General features: G+C 44.3%; 2 pseudogenes across 2 annotated transcripts; both read right to left on the reverse strand.

The window, feature by feature from the left end:
* Positions 1 to 3,262: 3,262 nt before the first annotated feature.
* LOC144110929 (inactive selenide, water dikinase-like protein) lies at positions 3,263 to 19,337 on the reverse strand (annotated as a pseudogene). 2 transcript variants are annotated; one of them, XR_013309947.1, is made up of 8 exons: positions 19,264 to 19,337; positions 17,667 to 17,798; positions 12,136 to 12,449; positions 9,726 to 9,829; positions 9,193 to 9,342; positions 8,734 to 8,853; positions 6,656 to 6,791; positions 3,263 to 5,350 (listed from the first exon to the last, which is right to left on the reverse strand). The product of XR_013309947.1 is annotated as an inactive selenide, water dikinase-like protein, transcript variant X2 (transcript). The 2 variants fall into 2 exon arrangements; XR_013309946.1 differs by having other exon boundaries at positions 6,656 to 8,853.
* Positions 3,769 to 6,677, reverse strand: LOC144121085 (inactive selenide, water dikinase-like protein pseudogene; annotated as a pseudogene).
* Positions 19,338 to 20,465: the final 1,128 nt, after the last annotated feature.

Here is a 20,465-nt window from a genome sequence, read left to right on the forward strand (position 1 = left end):
GCGCCTAAGCGTTCCGATGGAGGCGAAACGCTAAGGCGATGTCAGTGCACTATCCCTGCCCCGGATTAGGGGCGTAAGGTTTAAGTTTTCTTCATAACCAATAAGCCACAGCAGCAGATGGGTTTTGATATCACGTGCGCAGCTGCACCAGCATCAAAGTACAGGCAGCAGCATCGAAGAAAATCTCGTGGACAGCTCGTTTGGGAGCACGTTGCTAGAGCACACCGCAGGGTAAACGGACGGGAGGCCGCCCGCGTCCAGTACCTTTTAAAGCTCTAGCTTTTAAAGCGAAGAGTCATGGACCTAACCGACGATCACGCGACCACTCCTTGCCCATAGCCGGCGACTCGCGCTAGCTTGGTCCTAATCACTCGGGGCAACAAAAGAAGTCACAAAAAGGGCTATAAACAACGACAAATGCGTCCCATAATAATAATTGGTATTTTGGGGAAAGGAAATGGCACAGTATCTGTCTCATATATCGGCGGACACCTGAACCGAGGGAAGGGATAAAGGAGGGAGTGAAATAAGAGGTGCCGTAGTGGAGGGCTCCGGAATAATTTCGACCACCTGGGGATCTTTAACGTGCACTGACATCGCACAGCACACGGGCGCCTTATCGTTTTTCCTCCATAAAAACGCAGCCGCCGCGGTCGGGTTCGAACACGGGAACTCCGGATCAGTAGCCGAGCGCCCCAACCACTGAGCCACCGCAGCGGGTACAAACGCGTCCCAAGATAACCTGCTGTGACTGAACGACGCAGCGTTCTGCGTTCCTGTGCAGTACCAACCGCAGCAGTTATGATAGGGCTACCACAGGCGAAGTGGCACATAAGACTTGTTGTGGAAGAGTCATAGATGCAGCCGAGGCAGAGCGTCATGCTCGGAACGCTGCACGTAAGTGGGAAACGGGAGCCACAAACGTGCTGCGTGTCTAACAGAAGACGAACGCTGTCGGGACGCTGCAATGCATCTCGAAGTCCTACTGGCCTCACGTTTTCTGGTGGCATATTTTAAAGAAAACTGTGCGGTCATTGCAGCTGGCGCGAGCAGTCTTCCACGCAAGACTAAATAGGCATTCGCGATAAAGGGCGCCGCTGTCGCGGAGCAAAAATTACTCACCTTAGGCAAAACAAAGATCCCTCGTTGAACTCAAGCTTCTTTAAGAGCAAAATAACGCAAGGCTGGCCACCCGGCGCCGGTCGTGACAGGGCCTTAGCGCAGCCAGGAAGGCTTGAGCACAGGACCATCCAGAGAACAAGCGATAGGCCTAGCGGCCGCAATCCGCCTGCTGCCGTGACACAACGTGCGAGCGTTCTTGGCAGCAGCCGTTCTACGTGTGTATGAAAATGTTGATGATGATGATTATGATGTCATACGAGTTTATATGTCATTGTTGTTAGCCTATCAAAGGATGGCACATGCCCACACTGGGGGATCGGCCAAAAATCGGGTGGCTGTTCGCCTGCACTCAGTTATTAAAAACGAAAAGCACGCGGCAATGCAACACCGGTGGATTCTACCTCATGAGCAGAGAAAGGACAAGAGTTTTGATTTCGAAATAAATAAATAATAATAATAATAATGTGCGGGATTAAAAAGAATTATTAAATCAATAATTTGTAGTAAAAGAAAATTTTGTTACACATAGCAAGGCATACGGTCCTTGCCGATGGTACGTGGTCCTGAACCGAGCCATAAGGGAAGGAATAAAGGAGGGAGAGCGGCGATGAAGCCACCCACTCCTTCACGGTTGCCATGGTAACGGCGCATGAGCACAATTGACCTCTCCCATGTAACATGGTATCGGCGCATACGCACAACTTTCGCCTCGCGTGTACCACGAAATGCTCGACTGGTAGCCTAGTGTAGCTCCCGCTACAAAACATTTAGGACACACAGGTCCTTGAGCCCCTGCACGGCCCCACTGCACTCAAACGTTCATGTCCCGTATAACAAGTGGCAATTTATAGTGCACATTAAAGTACCCCGCCAGGTCTGAATTATCAGGCAGCCTCTGCTACGGCACCTCTCTTCCTTCTTTCACTCTTTATATACTTTCTGCCGTTCCCCACGGCAGGGTTGAGGTGTTCACCACAGGGTTGAGGTGTTCACCGAGATGGTACGCTATCCTTTCAAAAAACAAAATTTTCTTTTCATCCCCCATCCTAAAGCTTAGCAGCGGAACACCCAACACCCGTAACCACTATGAAAATGAAATTGGTTTTTGGGGAAAAGAAATGGTGCAGTATCTGTCTCACATATTGGCAGACACCTGAACCACACCTTCAGAGAAGGGATAAAGGAGGGAGTGAAAGAAGAAAGGAAGAAAGAGGTTTCCTGATAGCCGTGCACTGTGACACCTGCATCAAAGTACAAGCAGCAGGCATCGAAGAGTCTCGGGAGCTCATTGCTGCAGCATGCCATGGGGCAAACGGAAGGAAGGCCACGCCGCGTCCAGAACGTTTGAAAGTGCTAGCTGTTAAACAGAGCCATGGACTTCACCTATGATCATGCGACCACTCCTTGCACGTAGCCGGCGCCTTGCGCTAGCTTCGTCACAATCACTTGGGGCATGCAGTGGCAACAAGACAGCGCTAAAGACAACGCCACATGCTACAGCAACCAAAGCCCATGATCAGATATGGGAACCTTCAAGTGTTTAATGCACTTGCAACCGAAGTTCCCATTGTTACTCTCACTGATGGCAGCATCATGTGCAGTTTGGTTTGAATCTGTCTTGTTACAGCATGCTGCATTGCCTAACATTTACGTCCACCACGCAGTAATGTGCAGGAGCGCTATATGCACTGTTGACATGTGCAGAACCCAAAGTAGACACTGGACCAAGCACAATGTTCATGTTCCGAAATGAGATGCTGTAAAGAAGTAATTTTCCTCAAGCTTAATATTTCACAAAATCAGGTAAAGTCCCGAGGAATAAATTTTGGAAAGGAATAAATTTTGGAAAGGATAAGTGATAAGCTCCTTAGCGCTCTTTTAACCACATTATTCATGGGAGCAATTTCTTGCAATGTGCTGTTTATATGATTCGTGACAAAACGAGCAAATTAGGTCTTCACAAAAATTCAATTCAAAAGTCGTTTCACATAAAATTGGATGAAGCAACCTGTATCTAATGGTGCTAAGTAATGTCTGCTCTTAATGATACTGATGGATAAAGCTTCAGTGTGCCCACACACACTCTCAGCAAAGACAAGAGCCAGAATTTTTGCAAAATATTTTTATTCCCAATGCATGGCAAATGGCTTAGGCTTAAGCAATGCGAGGCTGTGAGAGATGCCCACGGGAGACAAACCATCCTCCACACCACCGTAATATTCAGTCAGCACAGATTCATGAAGGTCTCTTCAAGGAACAGCCAGTCTCTTAACTGAACAAACCATCAACACCACTACTATATGATAAAAGGGGAAAATATTTTACATAACGAATGCTTGTAGAAGACTATCTTTCATGACTAAAAAAATATTGGTGTGCTCATAAAGCGCATAAAATATCACTAACACAACACAAAATGTTTGTTTGGAGTCCATTTAGCTAATGTTCATGTCAGTGGCATGCAGCATAAGACCAAAGCTGTCGCCACTCGTGTATGTGGCATTCGTAGTTGCATATGACAGCCATAAGGTACCCCATCAGTAAAAACTTCACAGCTCACTCTTTCAAAACTCCTTGCAAGGCTGGAAACCTTCCTCACAACCAATTCTTTCCCTGTCCCCTATTCCCAAGCCTGTGTTACCAAAGCTAGGACTCCTTGTCGGCTGAAGGCACTTCGAGCACGCGTAGAGAGTCCGTCAGCCTTGCTACCCACTCCCCTTCAACAACATCCTCTATGATCCACGCTGGGTATCCCGCCTGCTGCTCAATTTCTTTGCACGATCCTTCGGCATTCTCCTTTGGAAGGCACATCAGCAGTCCACATGAGAAAGGAAAACTGGAAACTTGTAACTAACGCCATAAATTTTACGAGTGCAACCTATGAAGTAAACTTGAAATGAAATTGCTGCTGTTTTACCACAATTCCTGTATTGCCGCAAAATTGCTGCAATTCCTGTGTTATGATTATATATTTTTCATGCACTCCTCTCCACTAATGCCCCCAGAGGCCTTGAAGGTATTGAAATAAATAAAATAAATAAATAAATTCCATATGCTAATATATTGGCAAGAGATTTTGAGAAAACACCCCAAATGATGCTTTAACTTGTTCATTGCATCTTGGGTGTCCGGTGGGTGATCCAAGATACTAAGTCGCGCGATGAATCCATCGCTATGCTCTGATTTATCAAAGAGCGTGTGGAAAGGACACACGCCATGTCGCTGTTGCCATTTATTGCCGTTTCCAGGAAGTTCGCATTGCTAAGTAAAAAAAAATTTTTGGCTACAGTTGTACTAAGGGCAGCGTTATCTGTGTGAAGACAAGAAATTTTCTCTATGTGAAGCCTCGACAAGTGCCAGAGACCTCCCTACTCCACCCTCCACAAGAACCACGCATCCATCACCAACCCGTTGCCTGCCTCCACACACCAGAAGCCCATGCAGCAGCAGAGCAAAAAGAGCAACAGTAAAATCAAATCCAAAGAGAGAGTGGGAAAGTCAGCTGCCCTCCAGAAGCATCCCCAACCGGCCACAGCCTCACCATGCCCCACTAGCTAGGGGGCCGCCAACATAGACACCCTCTAGAAAAATTCTGTTGCACTCGGCTTTAAGTAAAAGCATTCATTAAAGTAAAAGCATCAATGTAATCACTGAGCGAAAATCCAACTGCTATTACAGCGTTCTCGCATCAGGTTTCATGATCGTCCTGCCAATTTTGTTTACTTTTCTCCTGGTACTACTCAGAGCAAAGCATCTGAATTACATTAAAAAAATCTGACAAGAGTTTCACCCAAAAGGAGACAACAACATATCTTTCCAAGGAACAATTGGGGATTTCCGACAGGAACACCATCACTTTCATGTAACTCTAAACTCTGCATACATTTTAGCACTTCCTGACGGTGAAAGTTTGAAAAATTGTGTTGTATCTATTTTCAAGAAGCTGTGAAAGACATGAGAAGGAAATCCTACAAAAGAGAAAAAAAAGTTCGACTGATTGTCAGTCAGTGGCTCAACAGAGGTCTCGGCCGAATGCCCGTGCGTTAGTTTGAAGAAGGTGCCCGTGGCGGCCAGCAGGGCAGGAAATTGGCTCTGATGGGCAGCGTGTGGATCACAAACCGCACTGAGCGCTGCTGCATCTGCACCAAGTTCTGGGTGTGGCCGAGCAGACCGAAGCCTGTCACGCCTGTAGCACCGTGGCAGCCAAGCTTGTGCATCAGCCGAGCTCCTGGAACAACAAAGGCAAAAAATTTGTTTTAACACAGTGAAAGTCAATGCCCACTTGGTCACAAAATACACAACTGATGAATAGTCATACAATGCCTCTCATTTGATGATATAAAAGAAAAGAAATGTAGCTGGTCTGATAAAGACCTGCTTTGATCAAAATGAAAAGTTTTCCTCGTCAAAAGTCTGCAATTTTGTGGTAGCCTTCTTGCATGCAGACAGTGAAGTACTAGTAAATGGAACACAGATACTTGCACTTGCAAAATGTGAGACTGCACAGATACTACCAGCATACCCTGTGAGGTGGTAGTAACTCAATTACTGCAGTCTTTAATGTTGGTCGCCAGGTTACCACTGTCCCCCTTCCCATGGGCTGCTAACAAGCTAAGATATTTCCATGTAATAAACAAGGAAGCAAAAACCAGATGGGCAAAATACAGTACTTCCCAGCCTCACCACCTTCTCAAGGTTAGTGTTTTCCAATCTAATCTAACCTGTATCCTTGTTTGTACTATCCAAACACGACTTTAATTATTTTCTTTTTTCTTTTCCTTATTTGTTGGCATAACACTGGAGTGAACGGCTGTGGTAGTAAAGAGACAGCCACAAGGATTGGATGCTTCACAACAGAAAACAAACAACTGGTGGTGGGGGAAGCCTCAGGCCCTTAACCAATATTTCAACAAGACGACTTTCCTTTTCTCCCACCTCTTGCCTAGCTGCGACAGCATCACTCTTCTTGCGTTCACCTTTTCACAACTTATCTTCTTCACTTCTGCCTTTTTAATCCTTCTCCCTGCTTGCCCATCCCTTCTTTTTCTCCAAATGAACTCCCCAATTTCTTTGTGCATTTACATATCATGATGTCCTTTGCTCTCGCATATTTTGCAGAATCTACCAAGTGCAGCAACATCTCCTAAAGGGCGTGATCAAATTCTTGGAGCTTCTTTTTATTTGTTTGCACTAATGTCCTGCACTTTTCGTTTTCAATGCTATATCATATCCCATCTCATTATTTATGTTACGATTACTGTAGTGGAAGCTGTCTTCATCATGGGACACGAATTTATTATTGTTGCCCTGACCACTGCGCTGTACTTCAATTATCAACTATTTTGTTGTCACCTTCTTAAAGCATTGCTCACAGTTTGTATGCACTTTAGTATCTCTCCACTCTCTTTCTGTGAGTGCACATGTTTCACCTCTACAATACCTCAGGAACGCATTGCAGAGACTGCCGTAAATAAGCACATAAGCAAATAGGCAACTAAAAAAAAACTGCAGACACGAACAAATCAGCACCAACCATTGAGATTGAGACGTGCCATGGAGTCTATTGCATGGAGGTAGACCCTGCGTACATCTTCTTCACTGATGCCAGCCTTGCCCAGCTAAGCATGGCGCTCCGGCTTCTCCAGCCACTGGTGAGCGTTCACTGCCACCTGGGTGCAAAGGGGCTTGGTCAGTACCAGCACGTCTCCAGGCTGTGCATTGTCTGGCCTGTAAAGGGAGCATAACGTTTAGCAATTAGGTTAAATGGCCAGGCTGATGAACATTCCAGTTTTTGTCTAGGGCCTTTCCTGTTGTTCTGAAATAGCTTGCCTTTAATGACGCAGTGACTACTTCTGTAGCAAACCTTCTAAAAGGATAACGTTGAGACAGGCATAGCATTACTATTGCTGTCATTCTTTGCTCTGGGGGAAGGCATATGTTCAAGGGTTTTTGCTGTAATTCTTTTTCTGTTTACATTATATTGCCATTTTCAAAATTTCACTGTATATGCGACTGACCTGCTGGGCCTTTGCTACAAGTACTCTACTTGCAAAAAGCATCAGCGTTGACTTAGTGGAGTGCAAAATAGTATCAGAACATCTTTGGTGGGTGCGGGATAGCACTTGATATAATGACGACAATTCCAATAAGACATGGTTTGAACTTGTGCAAAAGTGAATTGTACAGTACAGTGAAAGCTCGTTAATAAGAACTCGACGGGGACGACGACAGTTCAAATTGACTGAAGTTCGAACAAAAAAAAGTGAACAGAATATGCATTTGGGAAGCAGTCGGGTAGCGAGATTAGCCATTTCATTGTCCGAAAGTATTCCTTCATCACCTCCTACCTTTTATCTGAAGGCCTTTTTTCACCTTCAAAACTGAAGAGGCGCGTAGCATTCAGTGCATCCAAACTACCGCAGCGGAGGGCCCCACTGAAGTTGCAAAAGGCATACAACCACCACTGAGCATGGCCACAAGGACTACCGTCTCACGTCTGGCGCTTTTTGACCAAACCATATAGTGCAACCTCTGTGACTTGCAAATTCACACTTGCGAGTCGCGAGGTTGCGTAAGCATTGAAGTCGACAAGCAAAGGTAAACCGAGCGGCCACACGTATATTGCCCGATTTTGCAGCCTCCCCTGGCTCAAGGCGCACACTGCCAAACCAATGAGTGTGCTTTTTGGTGATATCCTGCTTCGATAATGCTCTGGCATTGACTTCATGGATGGTTCCAACCTTCTCTTCAAGCATTTTGGCACAGTAATTACTGCAAACGGAAGACAATTCTAAATGCGGTACACCGTGTAGGTTGACTGCTCCGGCCGCAACCAATCACATGCAAAGGGCACTGAAAAACCGAGACAAATACACACAGCAAACATCAGCCAAGCTCCAACTCATTCGTTTAGCACACGTCGTCGTTTCGCGCATGACCACATGGTTTCGGATTTGGAGTGCTGGAGACACTGCGACATGTCTGATTCACTGTAAGCATCTCGTCGCTGGCCATGTGATCGATTTCTCAACAGCAAAACCCAACACAGCAAGCTACTGAAGCCTTCGAGACCAACACATACAAGCAAGCCGGCTCAGAGGTCATGCAGTTAGTTGCCACCACTAGCACAGAGAGAAACCCCTCCCCCGTTTACCCAGCCTCTCACGCCATTTTAACCCTGCCCACTTCTCCAAAGAGGTGGTGAAGCCTAGTGGGAATGTTTCTTGGTTCACCGCGTCCCCCGCCCTCCAGGCGCGGTGGTGGTTGTTCGAATTAACAAATTAATGGTATTTTGTTTCACACAGACCCAGTGGAGCATGGCCAGACCCAGTCGTACAGTTCGAATTATCCAGAAATTCAAATTATGAGCTTTGGCTGTACAGTCAGGTATTTCCACGGGCAAACTACATCATCAGTGTGGTGATTATTTGGGTATTAAGTAAGGTTTATCTGAACTTTGAAAACGACGCTCATGCTGGAAAAATTCATCATAGTACCCAACAGACAAAGCCTCAAATGCTCACATTTTGCATTTCATAAATGCTAACACAGACAAAAATAGCATAGAAAACTTAATTCATTGGAAAAAGAAAAAAAAGGGGAAACGATTACTGCACTCATGAGATGATTTCAGACTCTGCAGACTGATGATGCCACATCACCAATCATAGGCCAAGGATTGAGCATAGTCTGCCCTCCTGTGACCCTTGTGCCTGCTTGTTCAGCCAAGTCCTGTGGAGAAACAAATGCCATTTAAGCTATTTGCACCATGCTTATGACTTCAGTACTGGGGCATGAACTCAGGCAGTGAAAAGAGTTAAAAGCTGAAACACTTGAACAGCTGCTCTTTGACATGGACATCTCTTGTAGATCTTCTCTCAAGTTATCTCTTCACCATGGTAAGCGCACAAACTTGAAAAAGAAATCTGAGACTGCATTCAAATTTTGAGAGCTTACATAACTAGTGCCCTCACACTCAAATTACCTCTGATAGGCTACCCATGGTCTCAACACACCTAAAAACATTGATGCAAACATCTTAGGTTTTACTGCAGCAGGGGCCGATCCTACCTTGACTCCCCTGATGAGAAGAGGCACGACAATGTCCCTCTGCTTTTCAGTGAGCTTAGTGCTGGCAGCCATTACCATCAGCACGTTATCGCAGCGGGTCACGCCAAGTGCATAAAGATCAGACAGCACATTGGCACACGCTATCTTGCCCTGCAACAAACAAAAACAATGAATAAGAAAACATCCTGTACACATGGTGCCAGCAAAGGACACCAACATGAGGCCTGTCACCTATTTGATTCATTATTGAGTAACAACGAAGATGTGTCAACGCAGTAGCGGCAGTGCTATCGCTGAGCGCGCGCTGCTGGCTGGCTCTAGAACAACCGCCGACGTAAGGTAACAAACGCTGCTATCGTATTGACACATCGTTACAATCAGATTTATTTACACACTTATAGAAAGTATAATTATAGTGTGGTTTTGAGCCCAATAAGACTGTTCAGTAAGTGACCTGTTGAAGTTTGAGTATACAATCTGCCACCAGGTTACTAAATGCATGTAAGCATTTTTTTACAATGTTGAACACTTACAGCTATGTAGGGGTCTTCAACAGATGGATAGAAGTAATCAATAGTTTGAACCAGAGAATAACCAGAATCTCCAAGGGGCACAACACTGGAATCCATGCCAATGTCTGAATGGAAAAAAATATGTATATTAGTCAGGTTGTTATGGGCAGCTTCTTGAAGAAAGGGACATTTTCAGGGAAGTTATCAGAGTTACTACACTTAAAAGCACTGTACAAGGCACCCAAAATGTCTTCAATGAGGTTAAACTGTCCGCACACCATCAGTGTTGGGTTTTGTTCCCATTATGACTTAGAGAACTATAGACACCCAGCATTAGTTCGTTTTATTCTTTCAAATGATGCGTTAAACATTAGAATACTTATGACACCATGTGGCCAACTATTAGCAATAAGTAATTTGTATCTTAATTTGTTCTTTCATGATATTTCACTTTAATCAACCGAACGAGTGCTGAGACATGTGGTTCACACTTAGGTAGCATGAGGCACGAAAAAAAAACCTGTAATATAAATGCTGATACATAGTTTTAATTCACTAAAACAATTAAACCAGCTTGCTTCAAGAGCTGGAATGACAACAAGCAACATATCAGCAGTTGAACTGCCTTTCTTTTCGTGTCTCATGTGTCCTACTTGTCACACCCATCATTTGGTTGATGAAACTGATACTTAAACAGGGCCAAGAAGAAATTCAGTTATAAATTTAGCAGTCACAGGTGAGTACCAGGTGGTGATCTATGTATTCTAATGTCTAAAGCATGACTTGAAAGAAGAAAAAGTGCAAGCAAAAACTTTATTGTCTAGAGTGTTTAAATGTGAGGCTAAATTTGTACTGAAAGGGAAGATCATTCATAATCCAACACAAATACTATGTTGGGACAGACAAAAAGGAAAGAAACAGTCTACCGGCTTGTACCCGAAAGTGTAAAAGCTTTATATCCAAACACCAGAATAAAGCTGGCCACACAACTGTAAATGTTTAGTCAATCTGCTGTACCAGAAGAGAGTGTCACGCATGTCTTCAGCTACTAAATTCTTTAATTAATTATTAATCGGTGTGTATTGTAAACCAGAGCACAGCTACTTGAGCGTCCGTGTTCAGTTTGTAAAACTAAAGTACACTTGGATATTTATCAACATTAATATCATCTCACTGTCATATTTCAGTCACTGACAGCCATTGTCCCTCCCTCATGCTTTTAGTGCGAAAGCACTATTCCACATGTACCAACCCCTAGCAAGAATCTTGTCTTGTGCTTGTACTATCCCAAGCTCGGGTCAGTTCGGAGCAGCATCACGCAAGCTGCAGCCAATAGGATGAAGCTCAGGTAAGTTTGGAGAAGCATCGCGCCAACTGTAGCCATTGGGAGGAGGGCATCTCACCACCTAGGTCACATAAGCTTGTGGCAACATCACATTCTGCGCATTGGATTGTGAGAAAACTGTCCACCGTGGCAGTCAAAATAATGATTGGCCGCAAAAGGTTGCTCGGGAAGAGCAACATGAGTCGCACGATCCCTACCGGTGGCTATGATAGAAACAGACACCTGTCAATGCAGTGGCACATCCCTTAACCGCTGCGCCACTGCGCTAGTAGTGGTACGCCGCCATCTATGAATGTTAAATAGAGAATTACCACCTCTGCCTATATGGGCATTATCCTACTAAACCCCTCAGAGCGGCACTTAAGTGTCCCCTGCTTTCACACGTGTACTTGGTTTAACTACGTTAAACCCCTACCGCTTTTTTTTTGTTAAAGGATACTGAACTAGAAACATCACTCACTTTATGTGTCACTTCACTAGTGAATTTTAGGCACGACAGACTGAACAGAGTTCACTGAATGCCAGAGGTATTCTCTCACCAATGACTGATTCAAGAACTGCAATTTTATAAAACAGCAGAAGCATGGAACAAAACGATCAATAAGTATATCCTGCATCACATAATATGTTCATTTCAATGCTGGTACAATGAAAAATCTTTAATTCCATCATGACATAAATGGCAGCCTTGTTGAGTGGCTGCACTGTTCTGAACAGAAAATAGCTAGATCAAGACAGTGATCAACAATTCCAAGTTGATGAATTTTGTATTTTTTGTAGGCTGAACTAAAGTGAAAAAATAGCAGAATGATGTTAGCACCTGCTATAGCACACTAATGCATGCAAGTGAACAACTGAGTACTTTTGCGCCGGCACAAGTACATAACACCACGACAAGTACTTATGTCCTGAATCCAGTAGTACGTTCATTTCACTGCCGTACGGTTACAAAGCATCACCGCAGTCGAAAAATCTGTTGAGCGTGCCGTTCTAATGCTTGTACAGTCAGGCAAAGACGACAATAAAGTATCGGCACAAGTGTTCGGTGTACAAATTAAAACAAGCTGCTCTAAAGCTTGAACGCACCGATCTGTGATCCCTCAGGGTGGTACAACACGGTCTGCTGTGCTTCGCCGTCTCCCTTCAGCGAATTGAGCAGCTTGTTGAGCACACCCTGGGGAACCTTGCAGCCTCATTCTTTCATGTCAGCCAAGCTCAGGAGCCAAAACTCTGGCTCGAGCCCGTGCTCGGCATTGTCGAACGGGTAGTAGATCACCGTCACGCCGCTGGCTCCGCGTCGGAACATGTAGCTCCGGCCGGCAACAGCATCGACATGTGCAGCCTCACCACTCATCCCGGCGAAAGTTCGAACGGCGGGCGGCAGTGGCGGCTTATGCAGTCTGAGCAGGAGAAGAAAAGGAAGTAATGACACCTCCAGCCAATAAGAATTGATCACCGATCAATTCAATTAATTCACACAGTGCAGTGGCAGCAGACAGCTTTGCCCAAACTGACTGCTCGTGACAGCTAGCCGACTTGCCTGCTCGCGTTCCTCGGAGCCTGTCGAACGCAGCTCCAATGTCGACCGAGAACTGTCTTCATGCGCTTCACTTCCTTGCTTGCTGGCACTTCCCTATGCGCTTCCCCACTTTTTCTTTTATATGTAGCGCAAAGATAAGTAGTAGCACTGCTACCTGCTCAAAACTATTTTGAGTTGACACGTAGTGGCTATTCTTCAGTTTGCCATTTTGTTCCTATAGGCATTAGAAATGCTTTTCATTTACTTTGTGATTAAAAATGCAAAAAAAAGCAAAAATTCTATTGAAATTTCAAATGCACGCAACGTTAGCTAAGCATGTAAGCTTTATGCACACACACGCAAAAATAACTTGCAGTCACTAAAAACCGCAGCGCCAGTAAAAACAAAGTGACAATACTTGGACACCATCTGGATGGTGTGTCTGAATGTTACGCCTAATCCCTTAGTGACCTGACAAAATCAGCAGGAAAGATAAAGTCGCAAGTGCTTCGGAAAGCCCCTTGAATGCAGGCGAAAGAACGTTTAACTACATCAAAGACTTTCTCTCTGGTAGAACGGCTAAAATTCAAATTGGCACAATCAAATCCGACACCTTCAGTTTAGGAGACAGAGGAATGCCACAAGGATCTGTCCTGTCCCTCTTCTTATTCAATATAACCGTCAACAAAAAGGCACACGAAGTCGCCAAAATCCCAGACCTAGAACACTCTTTGTACGCGGAGGATATCGTCCTTTGGACAACTAAGGAGAGTATCGGCACGATACAAGATACGCTACAACAAGCGGCAGATGTAGTAGTAGAGGAGGCACAAGCAGCGGGACTTCCGTGTCCCCCCAAAAAATCCGAAGTCCTCATCCTACACCCAAAGCGTCAAAGAAAGAATAAAGCACCTCAGATCGAAATCTACGTGGAAGGGGCAGCCATTGCAGAAGTGGAAACACTAAGAATATTGAGAACCAAAAAACGACACACTAAATAAGAAACTGAGAAACACCGTCAACCAAATCTCCCTTATTATCAGATGGATTGCAAATAGGCGAGGAGGAATTAAAGAAGCCAAGACCAGGAAACTTATCCAAGCCTTCGTTTTTAGCAGAGTCATCTACTGTACAGCATACGTCACCCTCACAGTCAGAGAAAGAGATGACCTGGATGCTCTAATTAGACAATCCTACAAAATTGCGCTCAACCTCCCCCGTCATACCCCAAATGAAAAACTACTCCAGTTAGTTTTCCAGCTGAAAACCGGGAGAGGGCCAAGATCATCTTGATCTGCATGCAAAGGATGCCTGCGTACGCCTTTTGGCCTCAAACACGCAAATTACAGTCATCGAATGCCGGCGCTGCTTCTCAGAGAGGCAAAATGTTTAAAACCAAGCACCTGAGGCACATGTACACAGCCAGATCTCAACGAAGGCCATTTCAAGAAATGTGAAATAAGCAGTCACAACTTGCAGCTTTGCAAGAAAAGAAAAGCCTTTATTCGATGCGCTCTTGAAAAGCCTATAACATAAAATTGCAAAATACAAGTGACAGCATCAGGTAGTAGCCAACAGAGATATACTGATACTGGTACTGGTACTGACTCAACTTAAAACCAGCCAGAAGACACAACACAGGAAAAGACATGAGCTCAACAAGAGGCTGGACTAACAACTGAAATTTTATTGAAAGAAAGCCGCAAAAGAAGATCCGCAAAGACATGCGTGCGCACAGTACCCCAAAGCAGTGAAAGTAGGATATGCAATCGAAAGTCACTGGCATACTAGTGAATCTAAAAAAGCAAATTCCTTACGGCGAAAGTTTACCGACAGCTTAGCCACACGTGTCCTTAGCGTTACCGATGTAGTAAACCTCAAGTATCTACCGACAGATTTCTCCCTTCCGTAAACCACTGATGTGTTGCGGAAATTAGGCGTTCAAAGAGATAGGTAATCCTCATATTTGCGTTCAAAAGATTGAGTGTGCAGTGCCAGATTAGAATTTGCCTTCCCTCCTGTAGATTGAAAGTGCTCAGTCAGGTGCAAAATCAGACATCTGCCTGTCTGCCCATAGTAGTTGCAGCCATAAGGCAGTGGAACACAATAAACTTTATTACTTTTGCAAGTGGTGAACCTTTTTATACGTGACACTGTCCATTGTGGATGATTACCCATAGTTTTATCAAGCCTTTTTTTAATGGCCACGCAAAAGCCTCTTATCTTGCACTTAGCTGTTAAGACGACAGCAACATTACACTTTGCCGAGACTTTCTTGAGACTGTGTGAAATACTGTAGAGGTAAGGTATATCAGCATCATCCGAGTATGTGTTCCTTTCCCTCGAGCAAGTGAAAACACGCTCTGACAGGTTGGTGAGATGGGCAAGTGGGAACCCAGCCGCCATTAGCTTGGAAACCTGCTATGAGAATGCGTCCTCAGCAGAAATGGCATGACTTAAGTAAAGCTGATGTCATGCATGCGATTGCACACCCATCAAGTGTTTCCATATTTACTGACCTTAGCCAGAGACAAGTACACCTCTTCACCACCCTTCCCTAGCCACGAGTGGCCTGACTCGTACCTAAAAAGAGGCTTCCCGGATCTTGGGCTGTAGCCCCAACAAACATGGTCGTCCACAAAGCGCAGGTCTGAACCAAGAAACTGCTAATGGTTCTGCTTAGACAATTCTGACGTAAAAAAGAGGCCTTGACTGCACACCTTAAAGACTTCTAAAACATCTTGTGCCAACTTTTCTGGGCCCTCCATGCCCAGGAAATTTTGGTAGTCATGAAAACAACGAAATGCTCCTATGCTGAGGTCTTCCAAACAGGGCTCTAATGCCTTATCGACTTTAGATTAAAAAGTGTTGCTGATCAAAGGTACGACCTGGGTGTAAATAACGCCCTGACAACTGACAAATCCAGATTTGCGGTAAAAGGACAACAGCCCCATGAAGGTAGCAACCGAAATCACGCAACTGTCTGTAAAAGCCTGTTCATTGTCTACCCTGATGCAGTCTTGCACATGCCTCAGAAGTCTATCATGTGGCAATGAATAGTACAGGTCCTCCATGTCGACGCTCACTGCAGAGCACATGCCCAGGTTGCTGTCCACAAGAAACTAGATCTCCACAGAACTCCACTCTTGCGAGTTGGCAGGGCAGTATTTACATCAGAGATCAGGCGTATGCAGAGGGTCCCAGGTTGCACCGTTCCTCCGCGACATTTTTCTGTACAGAGTCGATACGGCATCAAAGCTCTGTTTGGAAGACCTCGGCATAGTAGCATTTCGTTATGTTGATGGCTACCTAATTTTCGTGGACAAGGAGGGCTCAGATAAGTTGCCACAAGATATTTAGAAATCTTTAAGGCATGCGGTTAAAGCCTATCTTTTACGTCTGACTTTCACTAAGCAGAACCGTTTGCAGTTTCAAGATTTAGACCTGCGCTTTGTGGATGACCACATGTGTTGGCACCATAGCCTAAGATCAGGAAAACCTCTTAGCTATGAGTTGAACTACTCGCGGCTGGTGAAGGACGGGTTGGCAATCGCATGCATCACGACCGCTTTACGGAAGTCATGCCATTACAGTGTTGAGAGCTCATTCTCGGAGCAGGTTTCCAAGCCAATGGCAGCTGGGTTCCCCTTTGCCCATCTCGTGCACCTGTCAGTGTGTTTTCACTCGCTTGAGGGAAAGGAACACCACTCGGATGATGCTCACGTAGTGGAGCAGCACAAAAATGTGCCCTCTATACCTTACCTCCACAGCATTTCGCACCATCTCAAGCAAATCGTACCAAATTTAAGTATAATCTTGCTGTTGTCTTGATAGCTAAAAGCGAAGTAGGAGCCCTTTGCACCACCGCTCAAACTAGGCTCGATAAAACTACCAGTAATCATCTGCTATGCACAGTAGGAGATAAAAAAGATTCACCACTTGCAAAAGTAAAAGGGTTTTTTGCATTCCACTGCCTTGTAGCTGAAACTACTATGGGCAGACAGGCAGATGTCTGAATGTGCGGCTGACTGAGAGCACCTTCACTGTATAGAAGGGAAGGCGAATTCTTACCTGGCACTGCACGCTCAACCTTGTCAATGCAATCGGAGGACGACCTGTCTCTTTGCACGCCCGATTTTCGCGGTACATCAGTGGTTTATGGAAGTGATAATCTGTCCGGACATAGCTGAGGCTCACTATATCGGTAGGGCTAAGGACATGTGCGTGGCTAAGCCGTCGGTGAACCTTCAGGAATTTGTTTTTTTTAGATCGTTTACTAGTATGGCAGTGCCTTTCGATTGTTTTTCGCCCTCTCACTGCTTTGGGGTTTGTGCGCGTGCATCTCTTTGCAGGTCTTCTTTTGCTGCTTGCCTTCAATAAAACTTCAGTTGTTAGACCAGCCTCGTCTTGTGCTCATCTCTTCTGTGTTGCCTTCAGGCTGGTTTTAAGATGTAATACTGAATGCCAGAAGACAGCCATTTTAGAGTCAAGAACACTTATAATGGCTGCAATTAAAATGAGTGTTCATTTATTAAAAAAAAATAGCGCTTGCTTCATTAATTTATGCACGAAGTAAATGACACCACATCACAATAAAAAAGGACTAATCCTCATGGTGAAACTGCAGTTACAGCGAACAAGTGAACAGCGAACAAGTTACAGCGAACTAAACCTGCCCCCACAACTAAAAGCTTGAACTTCAGGCCAACGCAGAAATCAGATCAGATTAATTCCCAAACTGCATGACACTGCCAAGCAAAGAATGTGACCACCAATAAAAAGCAACAAAAAGCAAACTGTAGGTAGCAGCCAATCTCATGCAATCTCATGCAGACAAGCTACAAGGTCAGGCCAACAAAGACGTGGAAAGAGAAATTTGACTAAAGGCAACAGCAAGCATATTATTAAGGTTTTTCACAGCACACTGAGCCCTTTAAATGGCAAATACTTTCCTGAAAGAACATACCAGAAGCAGCAAATTTTTTTCGCCAATCAGTTTTTTTCATGTACTTCACTGTTCTTGAAGCATGGGTAGGTGCAGAGTAGTCAGTTTAATACATGCATCCTTAAGCAATGCCATGCCAAAAACTGTACTTACAGAAAAAGCTTGCTTTACTGAGTGAATACCACTGGCCATTCACAAATTTCCCAGCCTGCTCCAGGTCACTGGCTCAAATCGCACGCATCACTTGGTGGCTTGCACGACTTCCATGCAACCCTTGGTCTTTAGCTGGAAAGAAATTGAGGGATCAGCAAGATATCAAACTTTATATGCATAGCTTTGTTTCAATGACCGACTCAGCAAAAAAACAGCGTTTTCCGTAAGCGCAACTATTTTTTCACACCAGCTTTCTACAGTAATTCACGTTTATCGCGACTTCGTTAACGCTGACTTGCTGCACGGTCCCAGCACTACTGTGTATAGTTCTATGGTTTCAAATGCTTGTTAGCTCTGAGCCCTTGGTCTTGCACTGGTTAATGCAGAAAACCTCGGAAAGGGCAATCAGAGCTTTGAGCTTTGAGCCACAGGTATTCAGAAGCTCGACGGTCCTGTGGGAGAACGTTTGGGCGGGTGACCCAGTAACAAACGCTGCTACAGTTACTTTCACTCCATTGCAAAAAACTCGCACAGCAGAGACCTGTCCTCCATTTTGCAGTGCAGAAACAATCACTGAAATTCAAAGCATGCATACTAAATGCACACCTACCTTCGAACACAGCTTCAGAATTATGGGTATAATTATTGCAATGAAATACCGGTCAGTACATGTAGTTTTCAATTTATCCTAAAATTATAAGCAACTCGACAAACAATAAACATTAAAAGGAAAATAAAATAACCAGAATTGTTAAAAAATCTATGTCAGAAGAAATATGTGACATCCACTACACTCTGGCAGTTCTTAAGCTTTGTGCACCATCAAACCACACTTTCTTACAGGCACATTTGCACAGAAATTGGGCTGAACCTGGTCTTTAAGAATCTTTTTGGGTTCAACAGCAGGAAGAAACCAGGTTTTATCCAGAACCAAAGGGCCTTACACATTGCATCACAAGCCCAGATGGTGCAGTTGAGTCTACAGCCACTTGCATAAGTCTCCAATTTTCCTGCCCTCCACAAGCTGCATGATCCCTGTCTGCTGCTAGCCAAATTTCACTATTCTACCTGGCTCAGGGCCTCCCACTGCTTTTCTCAATCTTGGAATCCTGCAGCCCTAGCACATCATCAGCTGTTTATTTATTTATTTACATTTCTGCAGGACCACGAAGGCATAACTTCAGGGGGGATTACATACATACACAATCAATCCTACAGCATGTGCCAACCTTTTGTACAGGATGGGAAAGAATCTATGACAGATGATAAAAAAGTGTCAACAGCGCATTCACATCAGTCAATTCTTCAGGGAAGGACAAGAGGAAAAGCAGAAAAACAGCAGCTGAGCATGCGTGCACATCACAATTCCAACAACAGTGCTCGGAACTTTGCTTTGGACTGGCATTCAACAATACATTGAGGCAGCTTACAACATTCATGTGGAAAGAAAAACAATTTGAACACATTAGCACCGCATTTTATCTCATGTATTTTGCAGTCATGGTTGTGCCTTCTGGATACAAAATGAGGTGGCAGCGAACAAGTTTCGGGGTTAATAGTAGTTTCCTTGAAATAAATGTGGTAAAGGAATGCTAACCTTATTCGTAAACGGCACTCCTCCAGAGAGTCCCAGTTCAGGTCCTGCTTGATACTGTTACTTCGATAATTAAAGTATATCTGTTGCTGACAAACCACGCCGCACGATTCGGAACGCGTTCCAGCATATCACAATAGGTTCTCACTAGAGGGTCCCACACTGCACTGGCATACTCCATAATTGGTCAGATGGTAGTGAAGTATAAAAGTTCCTTAACCTTCTGAGGAGCGTCCCAAAAATTCTTTTCCAAAAAATTTAGCAATCTTGATGCCTCTGCCAAAATATATTGTCTGCTTTATTTATCATTATTCTCGTTTTAGCACCGTACTCTCCACAGCAATACTGCTAGATATTGTACTATCAACATTTTTGTGTGGCATGCAAATGGCTTGTACCATGATGAATATGTGTAAATATAGCCTAGCTAATTTTCCATACCACAACTACAGCTGCAGCCAGATATCATTTTGTGGAGCAGCACAATGGCCTTCAATTTTACTGTGGTGAAGTATGCAGCATTTTGTTTCAAACATGAGCGTGAAGGGAAGACTTCATGTTTCATGAAAAGAAAGGAATGACACGCATACTGGAGTTTGCAAGAATGCCCTGTGGACATTACAAAACACTGCCACCCTTGCTTTATCTTTGCCAGCTAACAAACTCATTTGAGCACAGAGTACTAAGCCAAACTTGAGTACATGAATGTCTCACTATATTAGGCATATCTAATTGCAGTGAAGATTTGTAGCATATTCCATTGAGTCAGTGCATCACAGCAAAGGTTATGAAAACAAATGCAAGTTTATGAGCTTCACAAGCACATGAGCTTGCCCAATCTATTTATGTGTGTAACTGAGAAATTTGCCTTGAAAAGATGTTTACTGCTGCAGGTCACAGCACTTCTATGCCAGGTAGCCCATTACAAAGGAAGTCAGCATAGATAGCGTAATAAGTAATGTAAGTATGGTTGAATATAAAACTGACTATCCTTGAATATAGAACTTACTATCCAGACCATAGCTCTTGGATCTAAGCTTCACATCTTTCTGCGTAATACAACTAACAAAGCAATAGAGCAAGAGAGTTTTTCGAATGAAATGAAAAACAATATTTCACTGGCATTCAAAACCACTGACCTGCTACTCAGCAAGGAGGGAATAAGAGAGGCAAAGATGAAGGAGTAGAGGTGCAGAAAATTGTTA

This window comes from Amblyomma americanum, chromosome 1 (assembly GCF_052857255.1).
Source record: "Amblyomma americanum isolate KBUSLIRL-KWMA chromosome 1, ASM5285725v1, whole genome shotgun sequence".
Classification (NCBI taxonomy): Eukaryota; Metazoa; Arthropoda; class Arachnida; order Ixodida; family Ixodidae; genus Amblyomma; species Amblyomma americanum.